Source organism: Crocodylus porosus, unplaced genomic scaffold (assembly GCF_001723895.1).
Source record: "Crocodylus porosus isolate Cpor-Errol unplaced genomic scaffold, CroPor_comp1, whole genome shotgun sequence".
In the NCBI taxonomy this organism is placed as follows: domain Eukaryota; kingdom Metazoa; phylum Chordata; order Crocodylia; family Crocodylidae; genus Crocodylus; species Crocodylus porosus.
The window spans coordinates 36,100,047-36,111,753 of NW_017728914.1; the positions used below are offsets into that span (position 1 = coordinate 36,100,047).

Below are 11,707 nucleotides of genomic sequence, written 5' to 3' on the forward strand. Positions count from 1 at the left end.
ACACCAACCCCCCTGGCAACATGTGGGGCACCAACCCCAAAATATCAGAGGCACCCCCACCCCAGCCAACATCTGGAGAACCAACCCCCAACATCTGGGAGACCAACCTCCCACACTGACATCTGGGGGGCCAACTCTGGCCCACGAACATCAGAGGCACCAACCCCCCCCACCAACATCTGGAGGACCAACCCCTGACATCTGGGACACCAACTCCCCTCCCAACATCAGAGGCATCACAACCCACACCAAAATCAGAGCCATCAACCCCCCTACCAACATCTGGGGGACCAACCCCCCCCAACATCAGAGGCACCACCACCACCACAGACATCTGGGGCACCCATGCCAACATCTGGAGGACCAACCCCCGACATCTGGGGGACCAACTCCCCCTCTTTGCCGCTACCAACACGTGGGGCCCGCCCAGCGCCGGGGCCAGTCCAGTCCCGGCCTCAGGCCGCCCTCACCTGGCGCTGCTCCGCCCCCGGCACCCGCTCCACACACCTCAGACCGCGGCGGAGCACACTTCCGCTCCGCCCCAATTGGCTGAGGAGGCTCAGGGCCGGCCGTTCCATTGGCGGCCCCCCACGTCACTCACCGCTGTTCCCACCCCCTCGCGCCGCTTCCGGAGCGCGCAGGACAACAGGTTCCGGGCGTGCGGCTCATGCGCAGTGGGCTGATGGGGGGTGTGCAGTGCCTCAGCGGTTGCTCCGTACTCTGCGCCCAGCTTGTGATGCCCGGCGGGGCGACCCCTGACCACTACTGACTCCTCGCGTGACCCTGGGCACGTCCCTGAGCACCCCTCTGCCACTGACTCCCCGTGTGACCTTGGGCACGTCCCTGAGCACCCCTCTGCCACTGACTCTCTGCATGCCCTTGGGCACGTCCCTTAGCATCTCTGCAGTCAGGCTGCGGACCACAGCTCTTTACCCAGGGCAGAGTGGCGGCTCAGAGACGTGCAGCCCAGCCTGCCAGGGGTCATCAGGGACCCCCCTGGGTCCTGGGGGCATGGAGGGCACCTCTAGGATGTACCCCTGGCCTCTGAGTGCCAGCACCTGCTTGCTGCCACCCGGGCCTCTCTATGGCACGTTCTCTCTCATGGCAGCAGAGGGCAGCAGCGGCTTTGGTTTGACCAGAATCAGTTAGGGTTGTGTCTTTAATTGGACCCGTAGTTGGTCCTCCAGATGTTCAGGGGGACATTCATCATCCAGATGTGGGTGAGGGGGGGAATAGTTGGTCATCCAGATGTTAGCCAGGGCAGGGGGAAGTTGGTCGTCCAGATGTTCGTGAGAGCAGGGGGGTTGGTCATCCAGATGTTGGGGTGGGGGGAAGAGTTGGTAACTGAGGTGTGGGTGTAGGGGGACTTGACTCTGCAGATGTTGGCAGGGCAGGGAGGCAGTTGCTTCTCCAGATGTTGGTGGGGGGAGGAAGTGGAATTTAGTTCAATAGCTGATGATATCTTTTATTGCATCCAATAAAATGGATGGCCCTAAGAAATCCTTTAGAATAAACCAGCAAGAAGAGACTTGACCTGCTACACAGAGGAATAAGAGAATAGGGCCAAGAAACCTGGCTTCTCCCAACTACAGCCTGTTTAACTGGCTGCCCCTTTCTAAAAAATATTTGGAAAAGTTGGCACAGGCAGCAATGGTGTTTGTAAATGTTAATTATTTCAGTTGCAACAGATGAAAAATAAAATAGGGATTAATTTCGCATAAAAATGTTTTTTCCCATCCAGTCACAGTATAATGAATGCTGATATCCTCCAGACTGAATGCAGAGGCAAGAGTAGCAGTGATCATAATACAGTGCCGGCAGCTTGAACTGTGATCCATTTCTCCTTGGAGCCTGGGGATACTTTTTAAAGCTTGGCTTTGTGACTGCAGGTACTCAGATCATGCCACGACGGGCACTGTAAGAGCCCAGGAACCATGAAAACGAAGACGGCGCAGCCTTTGAGCTTCAGAGACGTTTCCAAGGAAGTGCGTGTTGTCACTACGGGCTGTGCCCTTGTTTTCTGTCATCATTCAGTGCTTCAAGTGCTGCTGCCACCATATACAGTAGTAATGGCAATCACGTTGTCTGCTTCATCTGCGGTTCCTGTCCAGCCACCACTCATTTCCCAGCAATATATTGCCAGTAAAGACTTGTCCTGGCAGCACTGCTTCAATGTTTAAATTACGTGCCCTTTTTTCACATCTGGGCTTGAAGGTTCCCTTTCTTTGGTAAGACACCAAGCTCCAAATCACAGTTATTTTGTCCCAAAGACAGCTGGTGATTAATTGTGTCCAGTTTCAAAGGAGCAAAGTCTGGTGCCTATCTCGATGACATTTTTTCACATTCTCTTGCCGGGTGCTGATACCAATACTGGCAACACTGGAGAGAGGACCGGCCATGCTGAATGTTTTGACATCCAGCAATGTGAGTTAATCCAGTCTTCCTCGTACAAAACCACTGCCCAAGTGACAATGTAACGTCACTGATGGTATCAGTGCCAGACAGGAGGTTCAGACTCCAGGCAGCCAGGTACAGAAAGTTATTCTCTGCACACAAGAATTTTTATGGGCAGCCACGGTGGGCAACCTGATGCAGGAAAAAAGCATGTGACAGGATAAGGGTGGTTTGACAGTGTTTTTTCAAGCATTTCCCCCCCTTGCTGCTCACTGTGCCCTGCACTCATCTTTGAGGTGTAGGCGTCATGTAGGACATTATTTTTAAGTAAGAGTTTTCACATGTGAATTCCGATAAAACCAGAAGTCGTGGAGCATAAACGGCCCAGAGTCACCACCGCATGCCTATGTATCAGGACCACTAAAACAAGTTTAATACCAGTGTAGAAAGAATCCAGCAGATTAAAAGAGTTTGGGTTATTATGCGTTAGGAGAAATGTGGGGTTGCAATGCGAAGAAGCACAGTCCTGGGGATAACACACCAGCCTGGTGCCAAGAGATAGGGGGTCCATGCTCAGCTCTGCCACAGGCCTTCAACAAAGGTCCTGGACTACAGTCAAGGCATTACCCACTGCCTCTTGAAGTTGGCTCATCAGCCCTTGTATTTAATAGTCATTGGGTAATCGCAGAATCCAGGGCATGCTACTATTCAGCATGGCATTCGTCTCATTGAGTCCGATCCTCTGGTTTGTTTCCCTGTTCCTGCCCTATGACCTTCTGCGCCTGGCTCCCAGTGGACCAGTTTCAAGAGGGGGGTTGGAGAAGGCTCAAGGCCTTGCCTTGCCCATGGCCTGGGGGTGAGAGCACTTTGCTAGAAAGCAGGAGCTGAAGATGCCAACCCTGTTGTGTGCAGAGGGTCTAGTTCCCGGATATCACGTTCCTTAGGCAAGGGTTCTGACTATAATGCCACTGAGCCAAAAGGTGGGAGGATCTGCCTTCCCCCAGGGTTTTCCACCACTCAATTTTCAGTACTTGCACAGCAGTACACATATGCCCACACAGTGTAGCCTGCCGAGCACACGCAGAAGGGAAATGCAGGGAGAGCAGAGGCGTGTGCTATCCAAAGTGTGCACATGCACCAAAAGTGGCAGATGCAGCTACCTAAGTGCCATTTTGGCATGTGAAGGTGGAAAAGGATTTCACCTTTACTCTTTCCAGATTAGCTCCAGGGCCATCAGGATCAGCAGAAAGATTCCTGAGGTCTTTTGCCTCATTTGTAAAATGCAGATAATAATGCTTCCCTTCTCTCACCGTCTCTTATCGGTAACCATCTCTTGTCTCTCACCATCTCAACAAGCAGCAGTCCCTGCCCTGAACAGCTTTTATGTGCACGTACTGCTGGCCATCCAGACAGTCACTATGGTTTACCCCATCTCTCTGAGGGCCCCTGAGTGCAACTTCAGTGCAAATAAGTAATAGCTTTCACGCAGAAAAAAGTCGGCCCATTGCAAAATACTTCATGGTCAAAAACCACATTGTCTCACCTAAGAGCACAGAGATAGGAAGACTGTTTCTAAATCTTAAGTTGAAAGAAGGGGAAATAAATATATCTTTCCCAGTGACCTGCCAAGGGATACCAACAGCACCATGCAAGCTGTTGGTATCCCTTGGGACTTTCTGGTTTTGCACCACTGCAACACAAGTTGGGTTTGATTCTACACTGCCTTGTATTGAGAGTCTCCTACAGCCTCTTGGCAGAGCTGTCAAATGCTCTGACTGCACAAAGCATATGCTTTCTGCAGGGTTTCCAAAGAAGCAGCTAACCCTTATCTAGAGGCACCAGGGATAAATGTCATCTTGGGAGCCAAGAGAAGCGTTCACTTCTCCCATGCATTCAAGCTCCCGCTCTGGGTTTGTACATTCCCCACTGGAAGCTCGGTCTTATTAACCATTGCATTAATGTAGCACCCATGAGCCTTGGGGTGGACAAATGACAGCCAGTGAGGACTCACCACTCCTCAGCTGCTTTGTGGTACCTGCCCATGGGCACAGACTTAGCCCTGCAAAATTAAAAGCGAAAAGCTACGCCGGGTTAGCCTTTACTAACAGCAGGTTAAGAGCATGCACGTGGACCATGGCAGTGGAGCAGCTGAGGCACAGTAAGTCCTTGCCTCCTCTCAGCTCACAGCATCTGTCTATGCAGACCCTTTCTCTGCCAGGGTCCCTTAATGCAAGATGCTAGATCGATGCAGAAGGAAAGGGGTGGGCTCCTCCTAAGCCAGGGGTGGGCAAAATACGGTCTGCAGGCTGGATCCAGCCTGTCAAGTGATTGTATCTGGGCTGTGGCTGCCCCTGTGGCAATCCGCATGGGGCCGAGCCTCACCTGGGGCAGCCCACGCCATGCTCCATCCTGCACCCACCCAGCACAGCCTTGGACCCGGCCAGGAAGGGGTTGCCCAGTGCAGAAGCAGGCTTGGCCCCATGCAGAGACCCACAGGGGCAACCGCGGGCTGGATAGGGTGGGGGGCAGACTCCATCTGCACCACACTGCCCAGGTGAGCTCTGCTGCACACCAGCCATGCCGCAACACCTCCCACAAGTAATGTACAGGCGTAAGACTTTTATTTCAAGCTGCTAGGCAATCGCTTCTATACACACTACTCCAAAAAACAAAAATCAGGACTAAAATCTGTTTTAAAATAAACTTCAAATATGTTATAGGAGATGTTTGGTTTTTAATAGACGCTTTGTTGTTTATCTAGAATTTGTTCAAATGATATCTTCTGAAAGGTTTTCTGTGTGCGGCCCTTGACGGTTCACCCAAACTCATTAAGTGGCCCTCCAGGTGAAACAATTGCCCACCCCAGCCCTAAGCCCAGGTCCTCAGTTTCTCTCTTTTAGTAAAATATACTCAGTGATTCTTTAGCATGGCTACCAGGCAAATTTGCATCATTGCTGTTGTCTTCTACTTGAGCAGAATTAGGCTCTCGCTGTTAATGCCACACATACCATTCGGGTGTTGTTAAGGTAATGGCTATGGGCTCCATCAAACAAGTAGCACCCCCTCCAGCCCTAGAGAAACGCAGACCCATTTTCTTCCAGCTCTTTGGGAACGTCCGTCCTTCGGAGCATGACAGTCTCTTCCTCTGTTTCACAACACGTTACATTTGGAGGGCTCCTGCCATCCGGAAAATAAAGAGCAGCTATACACCTCTTTTTAAGTGAACAGACCAAAAAAAGGGAGAAAAAGTACCAGTGTGCAGCAGAAGCTGACTCTCTTGGGTGCATTTGGTCCAGCATTAGACCTTGCTGCTTAGAGTGAATTTTTGGTGCTGTGCTTGTTTCTCATTTCCAGGTGCTTCTGGTTTGCACACACATTAAACACTTCCTTGCTGTGAAGAAGGTGTCTGCACCCTTTGGTAGCGACCAGAGGCTATTTGGATTCCCAGGTGGTCATTCAGGGCTTGCTTTGGGCCAGACTCCTGTCTGCTGACATCTGGACTCAAGGACCCTACTTAATTATCAAGCAGGTGGGTCAATGCTGGATCTTTACCTGATAGCAAATATGAGATAAATGACTCAGAACTGACAAGGGAAGACACTAAACACAGGCACATTTTGCCCTATAGTGAAAATCTTAGCCTGCCCTCTTCATTTCATCTGCCTTACCCCTTTATCCTTTGCTCTTAAGGGTGAGATGCAAAGGAATCCAGGTCTGTATGCACAAAGCACAGGTAAGTGGCCAGCAACCCACACAAATTCAAATAAGTACTGCAGAGAGTCTAAATCTCTACTGTCTTTGATTTGCAGCAGTTCAGTGCATCAAGGTTGCTTCAGCGCTATACCCAGTGGCCTTGCTTATCTTCCATTGGGGTCAGTGCGACACGGCGCTGCTGGGGCCTGGGCACTGAGAACTAGTACAGCACAGCACAACCCTTTTTGGACAGGGCTTTCAGACCACTAGTTTTTCCTTGTGGTATTTTTGTGGAAGAGAGAAAACAGCCATAAATGGAAGGGGTGCTGTTGCAAGCTGCTGGGGGAAGGCCCGTTTGTTCTCACTGCAATGCATGCTGTTCCTGTGCAGTTCATCATTGTGAAAATTATGTCCCCTGTACCACTGCCAAGGGCAGGGAGCCCTGGGGTGTTCTGCTCCGGGCTCACAGGTAATTTACTGTACTTTCCAGGCTTTGATCTGTGCATCCAACTTTGCCAAGATCCCAGAAATATTCAGGGCACAAGTCCTGCCTTTGGATCTAGGGGAGCACCTTTCCCTGGTGATGAGAGGAGCATGAGTGTGCTCAGAGGGGATGGTGAGAGCCTGACAGAGAGCATGAGATGCCAGGGGTTCATCTGGGCCAGACTCCTTCCTTCCTTCCTATGTGACAGGCCTTCTGCCTCCTTCCCTCCGCCTTTCTTTTCTCATGCACTGAAGAAGTGATCCTGGGAGAAGGCAGCCAGCTCAGCAAGAGACACAGAGGGGCTCTCACAGCCCCCTTTAAAATGACATGAGCACACCTGGCTAATGATAAAGCCCTGCAGTGATTACTGGCAGGTCGAAGAGGCAGTGGGAAGGGCAAAGCTGCCTCCAAATACTTTCTGTAGAGCTGCCAGTGATGTGTCAGCTGAGGGTCTTTCATTCATGTCAGGGAATCCATCACAAAATTACTCCACTGACCATAATATACCCAGAGAGAGCACTGGACATCTGACGGCAAGCTCCTGACTTGGAGAGTTGCATCTGACCACAGGACTGCTCCTTAAAGAAAGGTCACCCCAAGCAGATACAGGAAACCTAGGTTGAAAATTGCCAGGTATCCAACTGAGAGTGCCGATGCATTTGCTGTCTTTTTCTTCTCTTTTTTTTTTTAAGAAAACAAAAACTGCTATATATAACTTTATAAATTTCTCTGCCGCCTTCAGGATACCAGTGCTGGTATCAGAGCAGGATGTGCGGGTGGGGAGATTTCCACAGTCTACAGTAATAAATGTGCGAACTGCATAATCTCTGGGTAAATCCCCTAAGAAAACTCCAATCCATAAAACAAAGGTTTTTTTTCAAGATTGAAAGCGGGTAGGGTGCAAGAAGTGGCGAGGAGTAGAGGAAGGTGAGAGAAAAAGGAAGCACGAGTAATGGAGTCGGGGCCATAGGTACTAAGATAAACTGATAAGAGATCTGTGTTCGCCGCCCGGCACCGAATGACGACGCTTGTTGCTTTTAAACACTTTATTTGTATTCAAGTCAGTGCCGAAGCATGCAGTACTGAAGGGACTCGGGGGACATTTCCCAAAGTGCAGGAGAAAGCTGAGTCCACTTTTGAAAAGCGACAACCACTTCAGAGCAGATTTGCAAAGGCACGCAGCCACCTACAGCGATGGGCCTGTTGTCTGATGGGATGCCTAAAAGGATTAGGTGCCTGACTCCCAGAGAGGTGTCTACCTTGCTTATGTAAATCCCACCAGGCTCAATTTATTTAAGTGCCTAAATAGCACTGTAAATCTGGTCCTTACAAGGTGTAACTCCCGCTATGGGTGCAGACACATGGTATATTACTCCCCTAATAATCTTCATCCCTGGGGTAGCCTCTGCCTCCTTAAGGTCAGTGTTATAGAGCCCAGCTAGTTGGGGGAGCTGCTTGGAAGTCTGTTCCTTACCATGGAGAAAAATATGGGGTTAAGTTCCTCCGTAGTAATTGTCATGTGCCCACGTCATGACTTTCAATAAAACTCAAGCTCTTACTGTATTTAGTTGTTGTAAAAATAATTCTTTAGCTCTTAGCATTTAGAGAGTTATAGAAATGTTACCTGTATTGCTATGGAATTGGGGTGATGTTGTAGTCATGATGAACTGGGAATGTCATTTATGGCCACATTTTGGGTCTTGTTCGTTAAAAAATAACATTGCAAGGGTACGTATTTGATAGATGTACTTCCCCATCGTTTAGGAAGCTCAGGCAACAGGAGCGTGAAAACAGACTCTGAAGCCAGCCCATCTAGTTTCACTGCGCAGACTAAGTGACATACAGGGAGGAAACGTATGAATAGCAGTAAATTAAATTTCTACCTCCCCTGCTAATGAAAGTGGTTGGCGCCCTACAAGTAAAGAAAGTTTGAAGTAGATTGATATGGCCAAAACAGGTACCTAAGTGGAGGGCCCATATGTAGCAACCTAAATAATGGGACTGGGTTTCCAAAGTCAGGAGAAATCCTCAGCTCCCTGCAGACACCTCAAGTCTCACAAATTTAACACAGTCTCCACTCCTTTGTCTCCTGCCTTCATTTGATCCCACATTTGGCCCTGGCTGTCTGATATTTTAAGATGCTTTATCATCACCTTAACCTTCACCTGGATAAAACCAAACTATTAATCTTTCTTCCCAAGTCCTTGTGAGTTTGGGCCTTCTCTCCTAGTCTTGACCCATCTATTGTACTCCCTGTCCCTTAGAGCCGGCATCACGAAGCATTTTTTACTTCTGTTTTTCCACATCCCAGCTGAAACCATATCATTTTGTTCTTTCTCATCATCTCTGAAGTCCTGCCTTCTTCCTCCATCCATGTAGTCCAACCACGTGTTTGGCCCGTGCTTTTAGCTGACTGTGACTATTGCACCGTCTTTCTTTCTGGCTGCTAACGAGCATGTGGATAATTTCCTGCTAATTGCAGCTGCTGGCCCCCCAGCTGCTATGCTTGATCAAGTCATGCTCTCTGCAAATCCCTCCATGGACTCTCCAGCGCTTATCACACTGAGATAATCACACTTCTTGTCATCGCTCCTGCTGCCCCTCCCTGCCTACCACCCCTGTCAAGCATCTCTTTACTCCCCACATCCTCCCTGCTCAACTAGCCCAGTGTTACCACCCTCAGCTGCCTGTCTGTTAGCGTCTCATCCCTGTCCCAGGTTTTTAGGGTTCACTGACCACTGCACGCCTCTATTTCCTGGCTGCCAAATGAACCCACTACACAATGGCTTAGACGAGTGGTTTTCATCCTGTGGTCCCTGTAGTCTGCAGGCTATGTCTGAGGGGGCTGCAAAAGATGCCAAGGATCAATCAAAAAAATTACAATTCATAGGGCATGCCACACCTCCATTCAAAAATTTTTAGGGGTCTTTAAATGCAAAAAGGCTGAAAACCACTGGCTGCTCTCCCAGGTAGTTTGTCACTAGCTGGTGGAGTTCCCCTGGGCACAGCTTGTCCAAACCTGCCTTTCTGCAATGCCCAGAGCACACAGTGTAACCATAAAATAATGAGAGACGAATACAACGTGATCGTAAATAAGGAATCATAACTAAGTAGGTTATGTTGTGTGAATCTCTGAGGCCTGATCCCAAAATCATCCACAGCAGTGAAATCAGGAGAAATTGCATTGAGATCAACTACAATCAGCTCCCCTGCAGAACTGTAAGGATTCCCTGGAGCTAATTATCAATTGGTCAAGGAGGTACAGAGACGGCAGGCAGCTCTTCTGGTTTAGCACACCATACTTCTGCCTATGTTTAGAAGTACTGTATCACTTCTGCAAGAGAGACACATGGGTAACTCAGGCCTAATTTGTACAACTCTTCTTTAACAGTCTCCTATTCTTCCATTTTTCGTGATATTTTTTGCAAAATTCCCCTCCTGATTTAAATGGCAGGTCTCAACTGGGAAATTCTGCTCTTAGGGCAAATGCAGAATCTCTACAGGACTTTAGCAGAAGACCCCCATGATGACTGATTAAGACGCTCCTGGAAGGCTGTACCTGAACTTAACGCAACAAGCAGCAGCGCAGCAGGTATATTCTGCAGGGATCTTTGCATAGCAAACCCATGTTGAAAAATATTGCTCCCAAACCCCAAAAGTTTTGTGAGTTCATCGAATGTGTTGCAGAATGGCCCCAGAAACAGAACTAGGCTCTAACATCTAAAAAAAAGTCTTTATTTTTAAAAGCGTCCAACTTCTGCTTGAGAAGACAACTTTCTCTACGTGTGCTAATTTCAGGCCAATACAGCGCTTTCTCTGGAGTTGGCAGACGTCCTCAAAAAAGAATGAATTGAAGAGAGGTGCAAACTGTCTCCATTCATTTTAGTATGCTACGAACCCTGACATCCAGGGTGCTATTTGAAAAGGCAACTGCTTGCAATAATGCTACAGTGGAATAGTTGTCAGAGGGCACGTCTACGTGTTCATTAATGCGCTTTTGCTAACGCACATTAAATTTAGTGCCTCCATTCTGAAGTACTCGAAAAAGGCATATTAACCTATTTTAACATATATTAGTGAAAGCGCATAGTTTTTATGACAATGTGCATTAAAATAGGCTAATGCGCATTAAAGTACATGTGTAGACACACTCAGAAAGACCCAGCTAATGTTGTTTGGTGACAGGCCCATTTACCTGCTTGTCTTTGCTCAAACTCCATTTGTTTCCTTCTCATTGTCCCCTTTTCCATTACCCAACAGCTTCTACCATGTAGTTATATTGCATCAATACAAAGGCTATGATCTGTTGGCACATAGAGGTGAAGCACAATTAATCCCAATTGATATCAGATAAAACAACAAATGAATTCATCTAAAACATTCTCTGGTTTTTAATTCTCCTGAAGCTGTTGCAGACTTTCTGGTCTGCTGCACTGGAAAGCTAAGGAAACCATTAACTCCTGGTACAGTATATAGACCCCACTGCTACAGACTATATCACCCCGAGCTGTATGTACTGAGAACATGTTGCATCGAGATTTTCCTGGGACACACAGCAGGGATTAATTGTCTTCCTCCAAGCACATCTGGAAAATTCAGTGACAGGCAAGAGATTCATGGATGATATTTAAAAAATGGAAATCTCTATTTCTACATCATTGCTGTATGTCCCCAGTGTTTAATCTGCAACTTGCTTCTACTCCCATGTCAGAGATTTGATGGTTATAGAGACAACTTCTTTGAAAAGAAGTTTTAAATGTAAGGCATTAAGTAAAGTCCTGAACTGATAAACGTGCGGGGGGTACGACAACACCAGGTGTCTGTGAAAGGGGCTTGGATTCATGACCTACTTCTAAGTGGACAAGGAAGATGCTATTCCCTTTGGTCCAAATTCAGCCTGAGCTCTTTGGACCGGGTACTGCACAGGCTGTCCCTTTGTCCTGCCCTGTTGATCCCTGATCCTTGAAGTCCCCCTGTCTGAGTGCCCTCCAAAGGTGACTTTTTTCCACAACATTTACCTTGGAGCATTTCTCAGCATGTGCTGTTCGTTTCATGACTGGAGAGGATGTGGTTATGGTTTTGACAGAAAGGAAGCCTGACAGCGTTGCCTAGATGACAGACGGAAAGACAAAGCTC

The 11,707-nt window shown here is 48.4% G+C and overlaps 1 protein-coding gene across 1 annotated transcript in view; it reads right to left on the minus strand.

The window, feature by feature from the left end:
• MED7 (mediator complex subunit 7) overlaps positions 1–533 on the minus strand; it is a 2,411-nt gene extending 1,878 nt beyond the window's left edge. Inside the window, exon 1 of the mRNA XM_019535279.1 lies at positions 471–533. The gene's annotated coding sequence lies outside the window, so the exon portion shown is untranslated. The remainder of the gene's footprint in view (positions 1–470) is intronic.
• Between the last annotated feature and the right edge of the window lie 11,174 nt (positions 534–11,707).